A 17,915-nucleotide genomic window follows, 5' to 3' on the forward strand; every position below is an offset into this window, starting at 1 on the left:
GGGATCGGCCCTGGGTCCTCTCCTGTTTGGTATCTACTTCTCAGAAGGCCAGACCAACATGAAGGGACTCTGGCTGGCAAAGTTCACAGATGATTGCAAGTTGGGAGCCATTATTAACTCCCCAAGTGATGTTGATATCCTACAGAAAGTCCTCACTGAGACCAACGTCTGGTGTCAGAACCATGGCCTTAAGCTCAATGCCAAATAATGTGTTGTCATCCCCTTTGGGAAAAAACCCAGTTCCCATGAATTACCACATTGATGGTAGTTCACTAAATGCAGAAGGTGTTATAGGAATTCTGGGAACATGGGTTGACAGCAGCCTCTCTTTTGACCACCACATTGCCACTGTGGTCAGAAAGTCCTTCTATGTGGCACATCTCATTACTAAGGATTTTGCATCCAGGAAGAAAGAGGTCATTGTCTCCCTCTACTCTTCCCTCATTAGGCCAATCATCCAATACAATGCCCCATTTGGCATGTATCTCACTAGACACCTGCAACAACTAGAGAGGCTGCAAAAGTACCTCACAAAGAAGATCATAGGCCTTAAACACTTGTCCTATATGGACAGATTTAAAAGCACCAACTATTTTGTCTCATATCACCTGCTTAGAGAAGATCTCTGCTTGACTTACAAAGCCATGTCTGACCCAGCTCTGTTAGAAATGCTACATCTAAAGAAATCCCAATCTCTCCATACCACACACTCCAGAGACCTCAACCTCATCACCACAATCAATAGAATGTCTTGGAGGGAGAGGTTCATAACCCAGAGATTGCCCATGCTATGGAATAGACTTCCCATATATGTCAAACAGAGCACCTCACTGGCCCTCTTCAAGAGAAATCTTGATGAGTGGATAGGAAATACAAAATCCACTCTGGGGATCACTTCAGTGGCTCTACAGAGGCACTGGGAACTAAAGTCAGGTGGCACAATGCCAGGGTAATCCTATGGGCTAGGCTTGTAAAGTCTCCAAGGCCATTTGCCTAGTACACACCTATGAACCTATGAACTAGGCTGGACCAAGCATTTGCTATCAGCTCAAACATTAAAGAATGGCAAAGACTTAAATTGCAGTACATACTGACATGACACACTTCTGGATCCCACAAAGATGTCAGCTATAAGGGAAGCTGCAATTCATATGTCCAAAAACTAAGTAGAATAAATGTTAGCAAATCACTTTTCATGAGAAGTTAGACAATCAAACCCATTTACTTGCATGAGTATTCATGAAAAGTTGTTTTTCTTGTTTTCTAAATTTGAAGGTAAGCACTGCACAACCCCCTGAAAGGGGCTTATCACCTGCATCCCATAAAATAATATACACTGGGCATTCAACTAAATAGATTTGCCAGTCTAATTCTCACTGGAATCCAAATTCCCAAAATAAACCTGAAAACACTGGTATTGTTTCACTATATTGATGTTTGTGCATGAAAATACACAGTAGGACTAGATGGACACCAAAGTGGGACTTTAAGCTTTCTGTTTATACATCCATATGTAGCATATTCTGCATAATGTTCTGAAACAGCATACCAAAAAATGATAGTTACACATATCCAATTAGTATACTACAGAAAAAATGCCATTTTTAACTGTGGACCTGAAAGATAGCCTGCACTTTTAAATATGGACCTGCAAATCAGCATCTGCACACTCAGTAGTACTGCCTTCTGATAAGGAAAAATTGTAATTTAGTGATTGAACCAGAGTTACAAAACCCACCACAGTTAAATCTATGCACAGAGCCCAATAAATTGGGGATTTGCATAATGGTTAAGGTGTTTACCTTACATGCATAAAGTACAACGTTTGATTTTCACCTTTGAGAACCATGACTAGGCTTAAAAAGGTCCCCTCTGATTATTAGCCTAGTAATTACATATGACCCTATAATGACATGCCATGGTACAACTAATCATGAGGGGACAGAATCACATAAATAATGAAATTCCAGAGTTTAACTGTGCTGTCTTGGATATGTGTCTACATACATTATGCACACTTATATTCAAACATAGAATCACAATCCATAATGACCTACAGACAGAACATGTTTCTAAAATGGAAAACAACTTAATAAAAAATTGCTATACTGCCCGGCCTATGACATGTACAATAATGAATATCAGCTGTTGTTTTTTTCACAAATGATGCAGTGTGCATGGCAACACTGTTGCAGATGAACTTCAGCTGATGGGATGAGGGCAGCCATACCTGAAAGAAAAAAATTAACACCCAGGCACCCTTCACTAATCACATAATTTCACCTCATAATTCAACCAATGAAGCCAGAAGAAACAGGAGTTCTGAAATGAGTACATAGCCTTTTTATTTAACTTCCTCTAAGTTAAACTTTTCTTAACATATTACTTTCTAGCACATAGTTTTATACCAGACTAAAAATGCTGCTGCTGCATGTAACTGCAATGATATGTCTATCACCTGTCTCACTTTAATAAAACAAGTTCTATTTGTTTTTGATACAACTTAAAATCTTTCATCGTGTTCAGCTACTTGCTTTCAACATGGGTTACAAGACTGTTAGGTGTTAAAATTTGGAATTTTCTTTAAGAAGATAACAATCAATTATTACTTCTCTAATAAAATGTGAAATATCCCAAGGTGTCCTCCCTCCCTTATTTGAAAGTGTACATAGCCTGACAGTAACACCCTGCTGGATACATTCTTACAGTATTTGTAAGTTTATTTCTACAATGTATCTTACGTCACAATATTAGTACAGGCATTGCATTAGTATTAAAAATGTGCAAAGCTACTGTAATTTACAGCAACATATAATATAATTTGGTCTAATATACTATTAATAATAATATTTAGATATATTTCTTATGTGCAACAGTGGCAAATGAGCACCTTGTTTATTTTAGAATGCACAAAAAAAGGAGTGCAAAACTTTTCTCTAAGCAATACCTGCACTTTAATGCATGAAAAAACTGTTCCCATGTTTTATTAACTTAGCTGTCTAATTACTTAGACCTTCGGACATACTCTGGAAATAATCTGCAACCAAATAAGTAAAATGAGTCTACCTACTTCATGAAAGACATGTCTTTTTAAAAAAATATTTGTTTGACTTTTATTAAATATGCTATATTCTGGCTATATGAAGCCTGCTTGGCAAATGGTTTAAATATTCTTGCTTTCCACTTTGTCTTTGGAAAGCATAATTTGTTTTGACCAAAACCGCACAGAAATGATTCAGAGAACAGCTGCAATGGCATACATTTTGCAATCTATGATGCACTCCTTTTAGAGAGGTCAGAGTACCAACATCTGCCAAAGTATTTTAGTTAATTTGTATGCAGATAGATGCCAACTGTTTGTACCATTGAAAACCCCAAACTGCTCCTTCCATTTTCAGAGACGTCCTTGCTACTGCACCTAGAGGAAGTCTGGAAAAGTGAGTCTTTTCTTTGCTGTCTTGAGATAACATGTACCCAACACAAAGACTTGCTGTTGTGTTACTCCAAAGAAACTCCACAAGCAGAGTCTGAGTATCTTGTAATGAATAGTTAGAGCACCTTTAACAATGTAGCCTAATCACATCTCCAAGCACACTACCTTCAGTGGTCACAAATGGAGAACTTATAATTTTTTTGCATAGTGTTAAAGAAGATATGATGGGTATTTTCTGCCTACAGGGCAAAAGAACATTCTCTGGACAATAAGATTCCTACTTGGTGGCCAACACAGCCTGAAGTACGTACATCTGTAGAATACTGGTTGCTCTTTCCCATGCTTTCAGCCCAACAGCCATATCCATAAACAGCTTTCTTGCCAACTCTTTCAGGAAGTTTAATTGTCCCCCCTAGTCACTGGGAACAGCAGCATCAAAATTCCCTTCAGTATCAACAACTACTTCTCTAACAGTGTGTAAGGAACCTGAGTCATTATCATGTTCCAATAACTATGATCTCTTCTTAAAATGAATTAGCTATGTCTCCCACCTTCTCTGCTAATTGCAATTTTTGTGTGTTCCTCTTTAATGCTGCTAAACTGACTTTTGTAGCCACTTTATCTGGAAAGCATGCAAGAATCCTGTGGTCCAGTGCCAGATGGTATGCTTCATCACCAATTAAAAAATAATGAGGAATTCTGCCAGCAGAGGACTTTCCTTTCTGTGCTTCATACAGTAGCCTGCTAGCCACAAGGACTGGATTCTTGATTTCATCTAATGCTCCAACCACATCATACTGTTGTGCTCAGTCTTACCTGAGAGATTTAAGCTAGATCCATTTTGATGTGCCCTTTTGCAAATCTGCTTATCATACCTCTCAACATCTTAGCCCAAGAAATCTGGACAAAGCCATATGGGGGAACTATGACAATCTGAGGTATTGCCATATGTGCCAGGGAGAACAGGTCAGTACATGTGTGGCATATACCAATACGTTTGTGTGATTTGACTATCACACTGACTTGTACAGATGCTTGTGTTAAAGATAAATAAACCGTGTTATTATAAGTGATTAAATGTTTACGTTTATACAAGAATTCTGGAAGGGAAGAATAAAGATTTTTGAAATTGTTCTATAGCTTCCAGATACTGCAACAGTTCTTAGCAAAGCTCTGAGTCTGTATTGTACCAGAGTCAGGTGATCAAATGTGATGTCATTCTATAACCAGCACTGAGAGGATGTAACTCTCACAGCAGTTTGTTTTGTTTTCTTTGGAACCTGATATAAAAAGATATATGTCAGTCATCACAGACAGTTCACTTAGTTGAGTTCAGCTCAGTCTGTTAGTTAGAAGCTCATCACCTTGCCTTGTGGAAGTAAACATCTCAGCATCCTATCTTGCCTTGCTGTCTTAATTAAGTTAACCAGGGAACAGTTATTCTTTAGACAGTCAGGAAATACAATGAGATTAGTTAAGTATTGTTTTTCTGCATCTATTTGAATCTGTCCAACTGGGTTTTTTATTTCTCCTGAGATTAAACTCTGGTGTTTATTGTACTTGGTTATTTAGTATTCTCATGTTTTCTATTTTATTATTTATTATTAAATATTATTATACCTTTCATTGTGGCTGGTCTTTTGTAGATTACTTTTGATATCTTGAGAGTACTTGTGCTTATTTTAGTGATGCCTTGGCCACTCCAAAAAGCCTGGCTGCTTTGGTTACACTCTACCATTTATATTAGTATTAATATTAATCAGTATAATTGGATACCTTTGTAAGAGCCTTAGAGTAGTTGACTGGTGGCAGTGTGGTTACCTTAATGTCTGGAAAGAAGGAGGCACAGCTAGTAAATCTGTGTCAGCCTTTTCCAGCAGAATGTGTGTGCGTGAAAATCAAATACCCAGGTGTGGGTGTGTCAGCTACCTGGAACTGGGACACAGTGCTAAAAAATTGTGTCTTGTTTGGAAGCTGGAGAGACAAAGAGTCCATTCCCAGGTCTGGAGCATGTTCCCTGTATGCTACTGGAGGAAATTTTGCTTGATGCAGAGAGCTGCATCTGAAGATACTGTGTAACTCCATTCCTGTTTTTAGTGACCATCTCTTACTGGTGTCAGTGAGAATTGAGGATCCTTGGTTACTGACCCAGGGTAGAGTGCCCTACAAAGGCTCAAAAATAGGGACACATTTCAAATATTGCTCTTAGAAACTTAGAAAGCTGATAGAATAAAAGTTTTTTGTTACTATGCATTTTTGTGAGGGATATGAAGTCTGTAACCAAAATGACTGTCATTATTTAGTGAATTCAGTCCTGAATGATTTGTCTGAAAACCACACATTTCATGCAGAATAGGCCAAATCTGTCAGACAAAAATCCAATCTGGATAGCTGAGAGGTATGCTGCTTATATTCCTTTGCTTTAGATTCAGAATGATAACCTGTACCTAAGCATACAAAGCCAATAGAAAGATTCAGGAACTGAATGCTGATAATGAAGATCACAGCTCCCTGCATAGCTCTCAGCTGTCCAGATTGTTGCCTCATATTTTTGGTTTGTTCCTCATAAAATTTTTGGTTTTTGAAAACTCGTTGAGGATTGAAGTCACAAAATAATGAGATAGATTTAAGTTTTCAGACTTCATATCCTTCATAAAATTAATGCTAAAACAAATCCTGTTATTTTAGCAACTTTCTATTTTTTTAAGAGCAATGTTTAAAATCTGTCCCTAAGTTTGGGGCTTTGCCCCCCCCCATAATTTGTAGACTGTCCAGATTTCTTCTGCTAAGAGGCTGAGAGGTATGCCCGCCATGACTCTAGATCATGCTGCATTTTCCCAGTCCATATTCTAACACTACTTCTTTTCTCTTCTTTTTTTTAGATACAATATCCATGCAAGGACCAAATATTTTCTCCATAATCACACACCATCTATATTTCCTTATTACTTATTATTTTTAAAATCCAGAATAAATGTATTGAATACAAAAAAGAGCCCACTGGCCCAGTTCTTAACCGAATTATATAATATAATACGTCTATTTTTATGGGGTTTACTCTTTATCCCTAAATTATACTGAAAACCATTTCCAGCTTTCCTTAAATGCTGGAAAAAAAAAAAAATAATGTAAACAATTTGCTCCAGTAGGACACAATGCAAGAAACATACCATTTTTGTTTATAAAAAGTCAACTTAAATGCTCTCTTCAACTTTGTTAACTATCTTAATTCCTTCTGCATTTCATGTTATACCAATAGTGAGAGCAGTAAAACCAAATGTTATGCCTAAAATGTGTATCATTGTTCTTGAAAAATATGCTACTTCCAATTCTCACAATGCCATCAGTAGTTTCTGCAGTTTTCCTTGCTTACTTTTAGACTTGCCTCTGTCAAGTGTCACTCAGTTTCCTTTAGGATTTCCCTGGTAAAAGTTGGCTTTATGCTATACTAACTACATAGTATATGGAGAGCACTGATTAACCTCTTAAAATCAAGAAAATACAGCCTTGTTATGAACCCTTTTAATGATAAATAAGTGCATAACATTGAGGATTATGGATGGGTTTCAGTTCATAACCAGCGTTTATGTGTTTGAGACATGGATCAAAAGAAATTTCATCTTAAGATCAGCCAAATAAAGCTTCAGGGGATAAATGTTGACATCCAAGTTAAGATAGATCACATAGTAAGTAGATCTGGTTTGTAACCTGGTCATAATTCTTTTTAATGTATGGGGCTTCATCTTTTTTGATGTACAACTATGTACAGTGAAAAAATAAAGGTGAATGGAGTGTCTAATGGCTTTGAAAACTATGAAACAGCACTATCAGAGTGACACTGGTTAGACACAAAAAACTAAAGAGAAAGGTGCATTTAACTTCTGGCTGGGTGTATGTGTAACAGCGCTAGGTGTTTCATGGCTTTCAAAGACAGGAAACACTTTGCTCTTTTATGTTGTTAAATGCTGTCATTACTCTAACTTGAAAGTAGAGCCTAGCAGTAGTTAGTAGTGCTTAACAAAACCTCATTAAACACCTGTCAGATGTCAAATGTCTCTCCAGTCATAACTCACTCATTATATATTCCCACCATAGATGTCAAAATTCATATCTCAGGGTTCACTTTGCTGAGCCCTCAATGTGAATTTCTTGACACCTATGCCATGAACACATATCACCTTGGTTATAATTGGAGACCCAATCATAATCCTGTATATCATACCATACCATCACATGACATAACATAATCTACCCAACAAAAGGAGATTGTAAGTCTATTTTACCTTTTTTTTGGCAGGTAGCCTAAGGCAGCAGTTTGTTCTTGCTTTCCATTCATTTTCTACTTGAATACCAAACCGATTTAATAGTCTCAGCTGTCCCAACTTTTACTATGACTGATTTTACTCTTTACCCATCTTCTCTTTGAAAAAGCCTTTTTTGTGTCAAGATATAACTGTATTTCATTGGTCCGCTGGTCTTGCTCTCCTAATTGTCCTGCTCATCCTCCCCAGTGATATTTCAGCACATTTGTGCTTACCACCTTATACACCTTATCATTATCTTTTCATTTTGAGTGGAAAAAGTCATGGTCCCTTGGCCTCTCTTTGTATTTCAAAGTCTCTGTTCCATGTACCATCACTGTCAGCTTTTTCTCTGCATTTTCCATAATTCTGATCTTCCTTTCCTGTAAGAAGTTCTTAACTGCAAATAATCATCCAACTATAGTCTAATGGACAGCAGATAAAGGACTATTATCACCTTCCTATCTCTGGATTTTAAACCCTTTTATATTTTGTCTAGAATCTGATTTGTCATTAAAACTACCCTTTCACTTTGTGATGGTTCACATGTCAACAACAACTACAGGTCCATTTCCTCTACCAGAATTTTTACTCTGGCTCCTCAAATGGCTTTTTCAGCCCTCTGAGTTTTCATTCCCTAGGTGAGGCACCATAACTTTAGAAATGCTGAAGTGAAGCTTCCACTTTTTTACCATGCCTTCTGTCTCCTTAGAGCCTTCTTATTTGTTCCCATGTCTACCATATCCTACCAATTTTGCTGTCCTATGTAAAGGGATTGATCATATTTTCCATGCCCTGTGTATGGATAAAAGCAACACTTTCTCACTTTCTGATTGTTACCCCCTAAATATTACTTTGTGTTTTCTGTTATGTGATTCCTTACTTACTCATTTACAAAGAGTACTGACCAGTTCTATATCTCTCATCCTTGCTAGAAGCCTGCAGTATGAGATCAAGTGAAAGACTTTGTTGACATCCAGGTATATTATCTCTATAAGCCTAGCACATCCAATTTCCTTTGTAATCAATCACAGAAGTGGAAAAATTGCTTTCTGGCAGACTCTACTTGGAAAGACTCCCTGACTTGACGTTTTTTGAGAAGACAATTTGACTCCAGGAAATGTATATACAATAACATTAGGTTCAGTTGTTTGTAATTTGATTGGCTACTTCATTCTCTGTTGTTGTAGACTAGAGCCATTACTGTTGGCTTTACTGCTCTGGTACCGCTCTTACCTGTTAATGATAGTATTATCAGAGGTCTTACCTAATCCTCAGGAGCCCTTTTTACTATCTGTGTTGGGTGTCATCAGATTGCAGTGCTTTACTTTCTACCAAACCCTTGGGGCAGATACAACTAAAGCCTGTACTAAGTGTACACTAAGTGTACACAAGATGAATTCAAGAAAATACTTCTTACATTTTTTGTGCTTTCTAGTCACTCAGAAAGATTACACTAAGTGTACAGTTTGTGGTAACCTTTATGAATCCCTGTCTATATTTAAAGCTCCAAGAATATCAGTAGGAAAACTAAAACTAGGAGAAAGAAGGTGTGCATTATGTCTGTGTTGTCTGTTCACTCAGAATGGTGTACACTTACCCCCAGATTTACGAAGCCCGTTATAGCGTGCGGGAATAGTTTAAGAGCTATTTTCGGCAATATGGCCGATGTGCGATCCAGGAACAAGCTGCCGGGACTTGCACGTGAGCTCTTAGGCTAATCCTGCACGGACTGAGCCCCTGTATGCAAATTACCCTCATTTGCAGGTGAAAACCATGCAAATGAGGGTAATTTGTGATCCAGGAAGCAGGCAGCTGTCAGTGCAGGACGAGTGCAGTCTGCAGAAATGTACTCGGTTAGTAACCGAGTTCATTCTTGCAAACTACAAAACGGAGCTATGACAGCTCCAAATAAAGGCTGCATATCATTGATGAAGCATGCCAATGGCCAAGTAGAAGGCCATTGACAATGCAAAATGCATAAAAAATAAAAAAACAACTTTTAAATTCCTTTCGCCAATCTTGCCTGTTTAAGCATAGGGCAGCGGCGTGCAAATGGGATCGGGGGGAAAATAATAAAATAAACCTAAAATAAGCATTCCAACTAAAAGCAGTATTCAGTCGTGCAAGTCAATGGCAGGCATAAGACAACCTGGCCAGTGAGTAATGGTTGCTAAGGGGGGAAGGATAGTGAATCCCAGATTTCCCCAGGGTGTGAGGCAGGTCCCAAGAGTGTAAGAGTAGAAATAGCTGGGTGCAAGACTAGGAGATGGGTGACATCATGGGCGGGTGTGTCAGGCATACTGTAAGTGGATTGGAGCCCTGTGGCTTGGGACTGCTCCTAGCTTAGCACAGCTAAGCTAGAGGTGTGTCCAAACTGCCTAGCACTCCTTACAAAGTGTAAGCAGGTGTGCGCACCACGCACCAGGTTTCACAGGTAGAAATAGGAAGTTAAACCAGGAAATAGCAGCTCTGTGCACAAATGAGCACTCTGTGCGGTGCACACAGGCTTAAACAAGGAGGCAATAGGAAGGGAAAACAGCAGTTGGAAGGTAATCAAGGAGAACTAGCTGAGCTGCCAGGTAAAATGTATCAGAATCAGCTAATTACACAGGCAGCAGCCCAGCCCAGCCCAGAACACCACTATAAACCAAGCAAAGACCTACCCCCCCTGTTCTTTCCACACTCTATACCACTGGTGTATACATGTGTGGAAATTTTAAAAACAAACCTACAAAATGAGAAGGGCTGCATCAAGCAACATAGAACAACATGTGCAAGAGGCTGAGGGTGGTGAGGATGTCAATGCTGCCGAACAACCCATAGTGAGGAGACAGAGAAGAGTGTACAGATCCAGGGTAACCTACCAGGGGCTCATACCTCTCAACCTGGAAACATCAAAAATCTGGACAAGGCCCATGAAAAATAGGTACAAATCACTGAGCTGTGCAGGCCACACCTGACACACCACACTGGCTACTATCCCAGTGGATACCAAGGTATGTGTAGGCCTTGATATACTAGCCACAGGTACCTCCCAAACCACAACTGGGGATAACATGGGCATCTCACAGGCATCAGCATCCAGAGTATTCCACCAGTTCCTGGATGCCAAGTCAGCACATGCCTGTGAACACATATATTTCCTCAACACAGATGAGGTGTTGACCCTACAATATGCATCTCTTCTACAATGGTTAACTTTGGATTAGTGGGTGTTTTATAGACTGCATAGCACAATGCACAAAGCACCAATGAGATATTTGCTACATCAACAAAACATCCCTCCATCAACTTCCAGGTCATGAAAATAGACTTGGCATTATGCTGAATGTGTGTGCTGGCTGCCCTGCAAGCTATGACGATTCACACATATGGCAAACACATATGGCAACTGATGCAGCTGTACCACAGATTTGCTGATGTGGACATCCCCTATGGTCACCTGGTGGGGGATGCTGGGTACCCACTAGAGCCATGGCTGATGACACCCATCAGAAATGCACACACACCTGAACAACAACGCCATAATGAGGCACATGCACATGCAGACATATAATAGAGCATGTGTTTGGGATTCTCAGGTCACGGTTCCAGTGTCTGGACACATCCGGTGGAGTCCTGCAGTTTTCACCAGCTACATGTACCCAATTTGTTATGGTATGTGCTATGCTACACAGTATGATCCTGCAGAAACAGCTGCAGCAGGAACAGCATGGGGCAGGGCCACACAGCCCCCACCAATGCCAAGGCCTGTAGAGGCACAGTTTATCTGTAGCCATGGTATGGATGTTTGGTAAACAGCATTTCAGATGGGTTGGGGATTTACCTCTAACAACATACACTGTGGAAAGAGGGCAACACACAGGAGGGGGATGTGCCTGACCTGACTACAGACTGTAAGTGCTGCTATACTGCATTTGGAGTACTGTTGGTTTAACAGTGTGTGTGTGGATATGACTGTCCTACATGTCTCAGTACCTGCCATGTCAGTTCCATGTTTATGAGGAATCCCCATCTGCAGGGTCATCTGCAGACAGGACAGTGTTGTGCCTTTGGTTTCATGTGTTAGCCACGATACATCTATCTGTGGAATGCCGAAGGTAGTGTGAGTATTGCAGTTTGTTGATGGTGAAGGCCATGACAGTTACTGACTACATATCCCTCATTGGACATATGTTGCAACAGACCCTGTTACAATGGTAGATTAATGAGAGTATCACAGCAACATGTCTATACTGCCCAGTGTATGTGCTGTCAGCCACACCTCTGTCAAGCTTTGTACATATGTCATGCATGAAGTGGTACATATGTGCTGCACACCATAAATAGTGTCATCATATGTGATGACAAGCCAGTGATATATCAGAGTGCTACACATGTCATGTACAGTAGGGGTTACATTTAATGCCATAACCTGGACATTCTGTGGATGTTTGTACAATACTGAGGTCTGTGTAGTGATGGTGAATGTCAGCAGTGTGAGTATTGTTAATATGTACTATGGCCTGTGTACAGACTGTGGTAGATGTCATAGTTCTAGCTCCCCTTCTAGCTGATGTTACATGCTGCTCCACTGTATGGTGCCATTTTACCTTACATGTTTGTAGAGCCATACACACACATGTCCCATACCACAGACAGCCATCAGACCAGACTGTGTAGCAGCCCAGTATATGTAGGGTCATTCTGTGAGTGGCACATATGAGGATGGTGTAGGACAGATAGTCCATATACTGTACTATTATGCTAGCGTACCATATGTGGCTGTGGCTGTGTTCACATTGGTTGTGGTTATGCACTGTCACACAGATGTATCCTACCCTGTGCTGTGACATGGCTGTTGAGCCTGCTATATATGTAGGTACTGTACCATGATAACCTTAGGATGTCTGTCATTAGCCAATGGCACAAGTTATAAACAGATGTCACCTTCCACATACACACACACACACACACACACACACACACACACACACACACACACACACACACACACACACACACACACACACACCATGTCTGTGACAACAATTCCAAATGACAGTAGCAAATGTTTATTAATATACCAGCTATACATACCAGACATCCCCTTGCATTATGACATTGGGACTATAGGGGCGGCGGTAGGGCTACACTCCACTTCCTTGACATATGGTAGGGCTATATAAACATGTACTTATCCAGATAGCCATATATATATATCTGAGTACACATGTGTAGTACTTCCAATTACCACTGTCATGGCAACAACCCACTATGACTCCCTACATCATGTGGGCATATTCCCTGTACATTCCCTGTGTGATGAACATCCTTCCTGTGTGTGGGCATCAATGTTACAGACAGCAGGTAACAATACCTCTTACAGGAAAACCTGCACACTCAGGGCAGCCACATATATGTAGGAGGATCAGGATATACAGACAGACTGTGAGTAGAGTGGTGTAATGCTTTGCTTGGTACTGGTGTTACAGTGTGTGTGTGTGTGTGTGTGTGTGTGTGTGTGTGTGTGTGTGTGTGTGTGTGTGTGTGTGTGTACATACTAGTTTACCTTGGACTTCATTCTGTCTGCATAGCTCACTACTGTGGATCTATCCTCTAGCTGGACAGATGTGTGCCTATCATATGTTGTCTGTCCACCACATAAGTTCTGTGTCAAATATTACACTGGCAGTGTGTGTGTTGCATGCTAGCAGTACATGGCTATATCCATTTGTGTCCCTGATGTCTTATTCCTGCATAAGGGTATGTTGCAACACATCCTGTAAAACATGTTTCCAGGGTGCGTAATGTGAATATTTCGAGTATGGGCCTGCATTCCTGCCTTTGTCCTCCACATATATGGCAGGCTTTGTCCTGCTGTGATATGGTTAGAGGTTGTTAGATAATGGCCTATCATTAATTACTGCTAGCATTCCTACTATCATCCCAGTCATAACGTGGACTCCCACAACATTTGTTGGACAGGGTCCATACATGTGACAGATACATTGACATTACCACAAGTAATGAATGTCCCCCTAGGCTTCACTACAGGGTGTAATTGGAGGCTGCTGAACTACATCTGATATTGTTGATTGTTACGCATCATGTAGGCAAATCCTTTGTCTACTGTTGTACAAATTGAAGGGCTTGGCCTGGACACCATAGTATGTTATATATCAGCACTGTCTGCATCTACGGTTTTGTGTGGGCCTTGCGTCCATCACTGGTTATATACATCAACATCTATTTGCTGTCAGTAATGGCATACATTATTGTATGGTACACAAATAAAGGTTGTCTGTGTATACATACCTGCGTGTCGTGTCAAGTCCTTTGAATTGTGAGTGGGTATATGTGCAATGTATGTATCCCCTTTGTGGGGCTGGTTACCACACCGCACATGTCACAGGTACCAGTTACAGGGCTTGTGGCTGCGGATATACATTGCACCCAGTATGTCCACACTGCTTCTACATATGTATGGCTACTAATACCCTTTGTTTATATGTGTATGTACCCATATATCATATATATATATATATATATATATATATATATATATATATATATATATCTATATATATATATCCATTTATATATATGCCTGCACATGATTGTCAACGTATGGATGTGTGTGCATATCTGTACCGTTGTAATGTGTAATGTGTACCCCTTCAACATAGTACACATAGTACATTCCCTGCGGTACAATGGCCTATCTGCATGATATGTTACAGATATTGCCCCGACATGTACAGGTGACTTGGATTGCTGTTGGAGCATTGTAGCTGTGTTGTGGTGGGTCCTGCCATCAAGTACTGCATGTGCTGGATATTGGATTGCACAGCATATCTGTTAGGGCTGGGGGGGGTTACATAGCAGTAATTACCAGGTGTCCCTCATTTGTGCTACCACCCCCATTAACTGTGCTTATGGTTTGTTATGTAGTACAGAGTGGGCCACATGTCTATCTGTGTATATATATATATATATATATATATATATATATATATATATATATATATATATCTGCATAAGTATATATGTATATATGTGAAACCCCCATATATAGAGGGATAGAACTGGACATTAATATAGCTCTAGCTATGTATATGTATTTATATATATATATATATATATATATATATATATATATATATATATATATATATATATATATATATATATATGTGTGTGTGTGTTTGTATGTAGATATATATATATATATATATATATATATATATATATATATATATATATATATATATATATATATATATAGATATATATATAAGAAATACTAACTTCTTGTGGCAAAAACTGCTAATGGCTGTTATGTACCTCAAAAACAGATTGTATCAATTGTTCATTGATGAATCTCAACTACATTTTAACCACGTTTAGTATATGTCAACATATTTTAAAATTGTACGTTATACAGCTATTTTACATCTGTTTTCTTCTTGTCTTGCATCCTTAACTGGACTAGTGTCTATATTTAAATGCTATGTTTTTTAAATCTATAATGCAAATAATACTTAATGTGGAGCTTTTGTCCCCGGACCTCCGCTGAAAACGGACCTGTGTCCAGTCGGACTCTCCCGGTCAACAAATGTAAATAAAAAATAAAAATAAAAATAAAAATAAACAATAATAATAGATATATATATATATATATATATATATATATATATATATATATATATATATATATGTATACACTGAACATATTCATTTATCTATGTACGATTGCTATTATATGGTTATTTGTGAGTCATACATACACATATATATACCTATAGCTGTCTATCTGTCTACATTTACAGATGTATATCTGTCCATATGTCCATGAACGTTCAGCCTATTTGTGTGGCCTGTACCTCATTCTCTTGGCAATTGACATGGATGACCTTAAGACTGAGGTCAGTCATTCGTGCCGACATGTATGTGTTTCAGACGTATCATCTCCTTACAAAGTTTTAAGTGTATTAAAACAAGATATGACAAATATCCTTATATGTACCCACATTATGGTGCACTATGTCCGGGATACATGTATCAAGAGGTTGTGTGGTGTGTTATTACTATATTTTCTGTGCTGTTGACTGATTGTGCTGGGTGATATGTATGTGAAATGAGTGGTTATGTACATCTGCCATGGTTTACTGCTAAATCACGTAGTGTATGATGTGCTGGGTCCCAGGTGAGGGCCTTGCAGATGCTGTATATTTTGTTTCAGGGCAGAACATCGGCTGTCGGATACAGAATGAGTTAGGGACATTTGAGCGGTTGTACATGGGTGTGTGCGGGTTTGCACAGAGCTAAGCAATGCTAACCTCTGGTTGCATTTCCTTGCACTCAGCTAGCATCTACTTAGCTCAGTCTATGTAGGCAATGATTACCCCCACACAAATACACGTACACACACTTACACCTGCTTATCCATGCATACTACTGCTATGTGCTTACACATGCTTACTAGTACCTTAGTCATTATGACACTTCACATGTGCATTTCAGGCAGTACTCCTGTGCAAATATAAATGTTATTTAGTAGGTTATACAGCACAATTAAGTTAACATATGGATTTCACATGGAAAATAGGATGTGCTGCAGTGGGACTCAACCCAGGAATGTGTGGGCGTTAGGTGGATGCTCTGGCCACTACACTATTGCTGTTCTGGTTCGTTTGCATATGTCTAACATAATGACATACCAACAGACTAGATAAAATCCACAAACGAGTAGAAAAACAGGGATCCCAAAATGAAGAGACAAGCGTTTAGACCTGAACGCAATTTATTTAGTTTAAAACAAAAGAGACAGCTTTTTTCACACACACTAGGTGGCTTCTTCAGGTGGTAGCAGCAGAAAACAAAAACAACTACACTTACAGCTAAAAGCAATTACTGTTAAACAGCAATTAATGCAATTAAACCATAATGACATACCCATATTCCCTTCCCCCAGTCCCGGAGCTCCACGTACACAACATCCATCCATTCCCCAGTTGCTAGCCCTGCCATACCACACCTCCACACATTTCCCTCTCTGCATGTTTTGGTACACCTCCAGTATACTGTCCTCACCCAAGCGTCTGCAGGCTCTTCATCCGTTTAGTCCATGTATGTACCAACCTTCCCTTGATCCTCCTCCGATACTGCTGGTAACATCGATGTGACCCACAACTGTTGGTTCATCCCACCAGGGACAGACCTGTTATTGTATCAAGAGTAGACCTAGCTGGTCTACAGTGTTTCTCCCACTGGTAGCATCCTGCCAGAGTATTGTGTAGCAGCTGTTTGTTCACACACCTGGCCAGCCTCATCTCCCAGTTCCACAGAACCACACCCCAGGTGTGACTTACTGTGCATGAAGCATGCTCACACACACCCATGGTGAGCACCGTATATCATTATTCCCTTCGGTATTATGCAGGACTACTGTTCTCACAGTATGATTGGACATGCACTGTTCTGTGCTGCACATAGACTGCTCATAATACTGTGGTTGAGCAATGGACACGTGTTCTGGTATTAATCTACACACTTATATACATTTCCTATACTGTTGGATGACTGTGCTGGATGATGTGTTTGTGATCACAGCAGCTGAATGTGTATCTGCCATGGCTTAGTGGAACTCACATCGACTATAGTGTGCAGGGTTGGGGATTTGCAACCTGGTAGTGCAGATTATTTTGTTAATGGCCACAACAACAGTTGTTGTCTACAGAGTGACTAAGGCACTGTAGAACATTTGTAGGTGGGTATGAGCTGGTTTGCACGAAGCACAGCATTACTGACCTCTGGTTGTGGCGTCTTGCACTGAGTTAGCCTCTATATTGCTTCACCAGTGTGGTAATCACATACCGGTGGCCAAACAGGCTTACACTCGCTTGCTCCCACATACACACATGCAACGTCATGCATTTTTTTCACATTTGTCAACTGGGACAATCAGACTGTATGCTTGTCCATTGTCAGCGGTGGCCCAGGTTGTAGAGCTCCACATTGACCCAGCTACTTATTCCAATTAATACTGGGGTGTTCACATTCATAGAGGGTAACAGATGTAACATAGCTACATCCCCCATTCTTCATGCTTAGTTTACGTTAAAATGTCAGTATTATCCATGCTTAGGTCAGGTTTACATATCAGGTATGACTGTTGACAAAGGTCAGTATAAGGT

General features: G+C 39.7%; 1 pseudogene; it reads right to left on the bottom strand.

The window, feature by feature from the left end:
* Positions 1 to 3,323: 3,323 nt before the first annotated feature.
* Positions 3,324 to 17,915, bottom strand: part of LOC122797234 — a 38,318-nt pseudogene continuing 23,726 nt past the window's right edge.

This window comes from Protopterus annectens, chromosome 3.part0, assembly GCF_019279795.1.
Source record: "Protopterus annectens isolate FY-2018-M chromosome 3.part0, PAN1.0, whole genome shotgun sequence".
Lineage (NCBI taxonomy): Eukaryota > Metazoa > Chordata > Ceratodontiformes > Protopteridae > Protopterus > Protopterus annectens.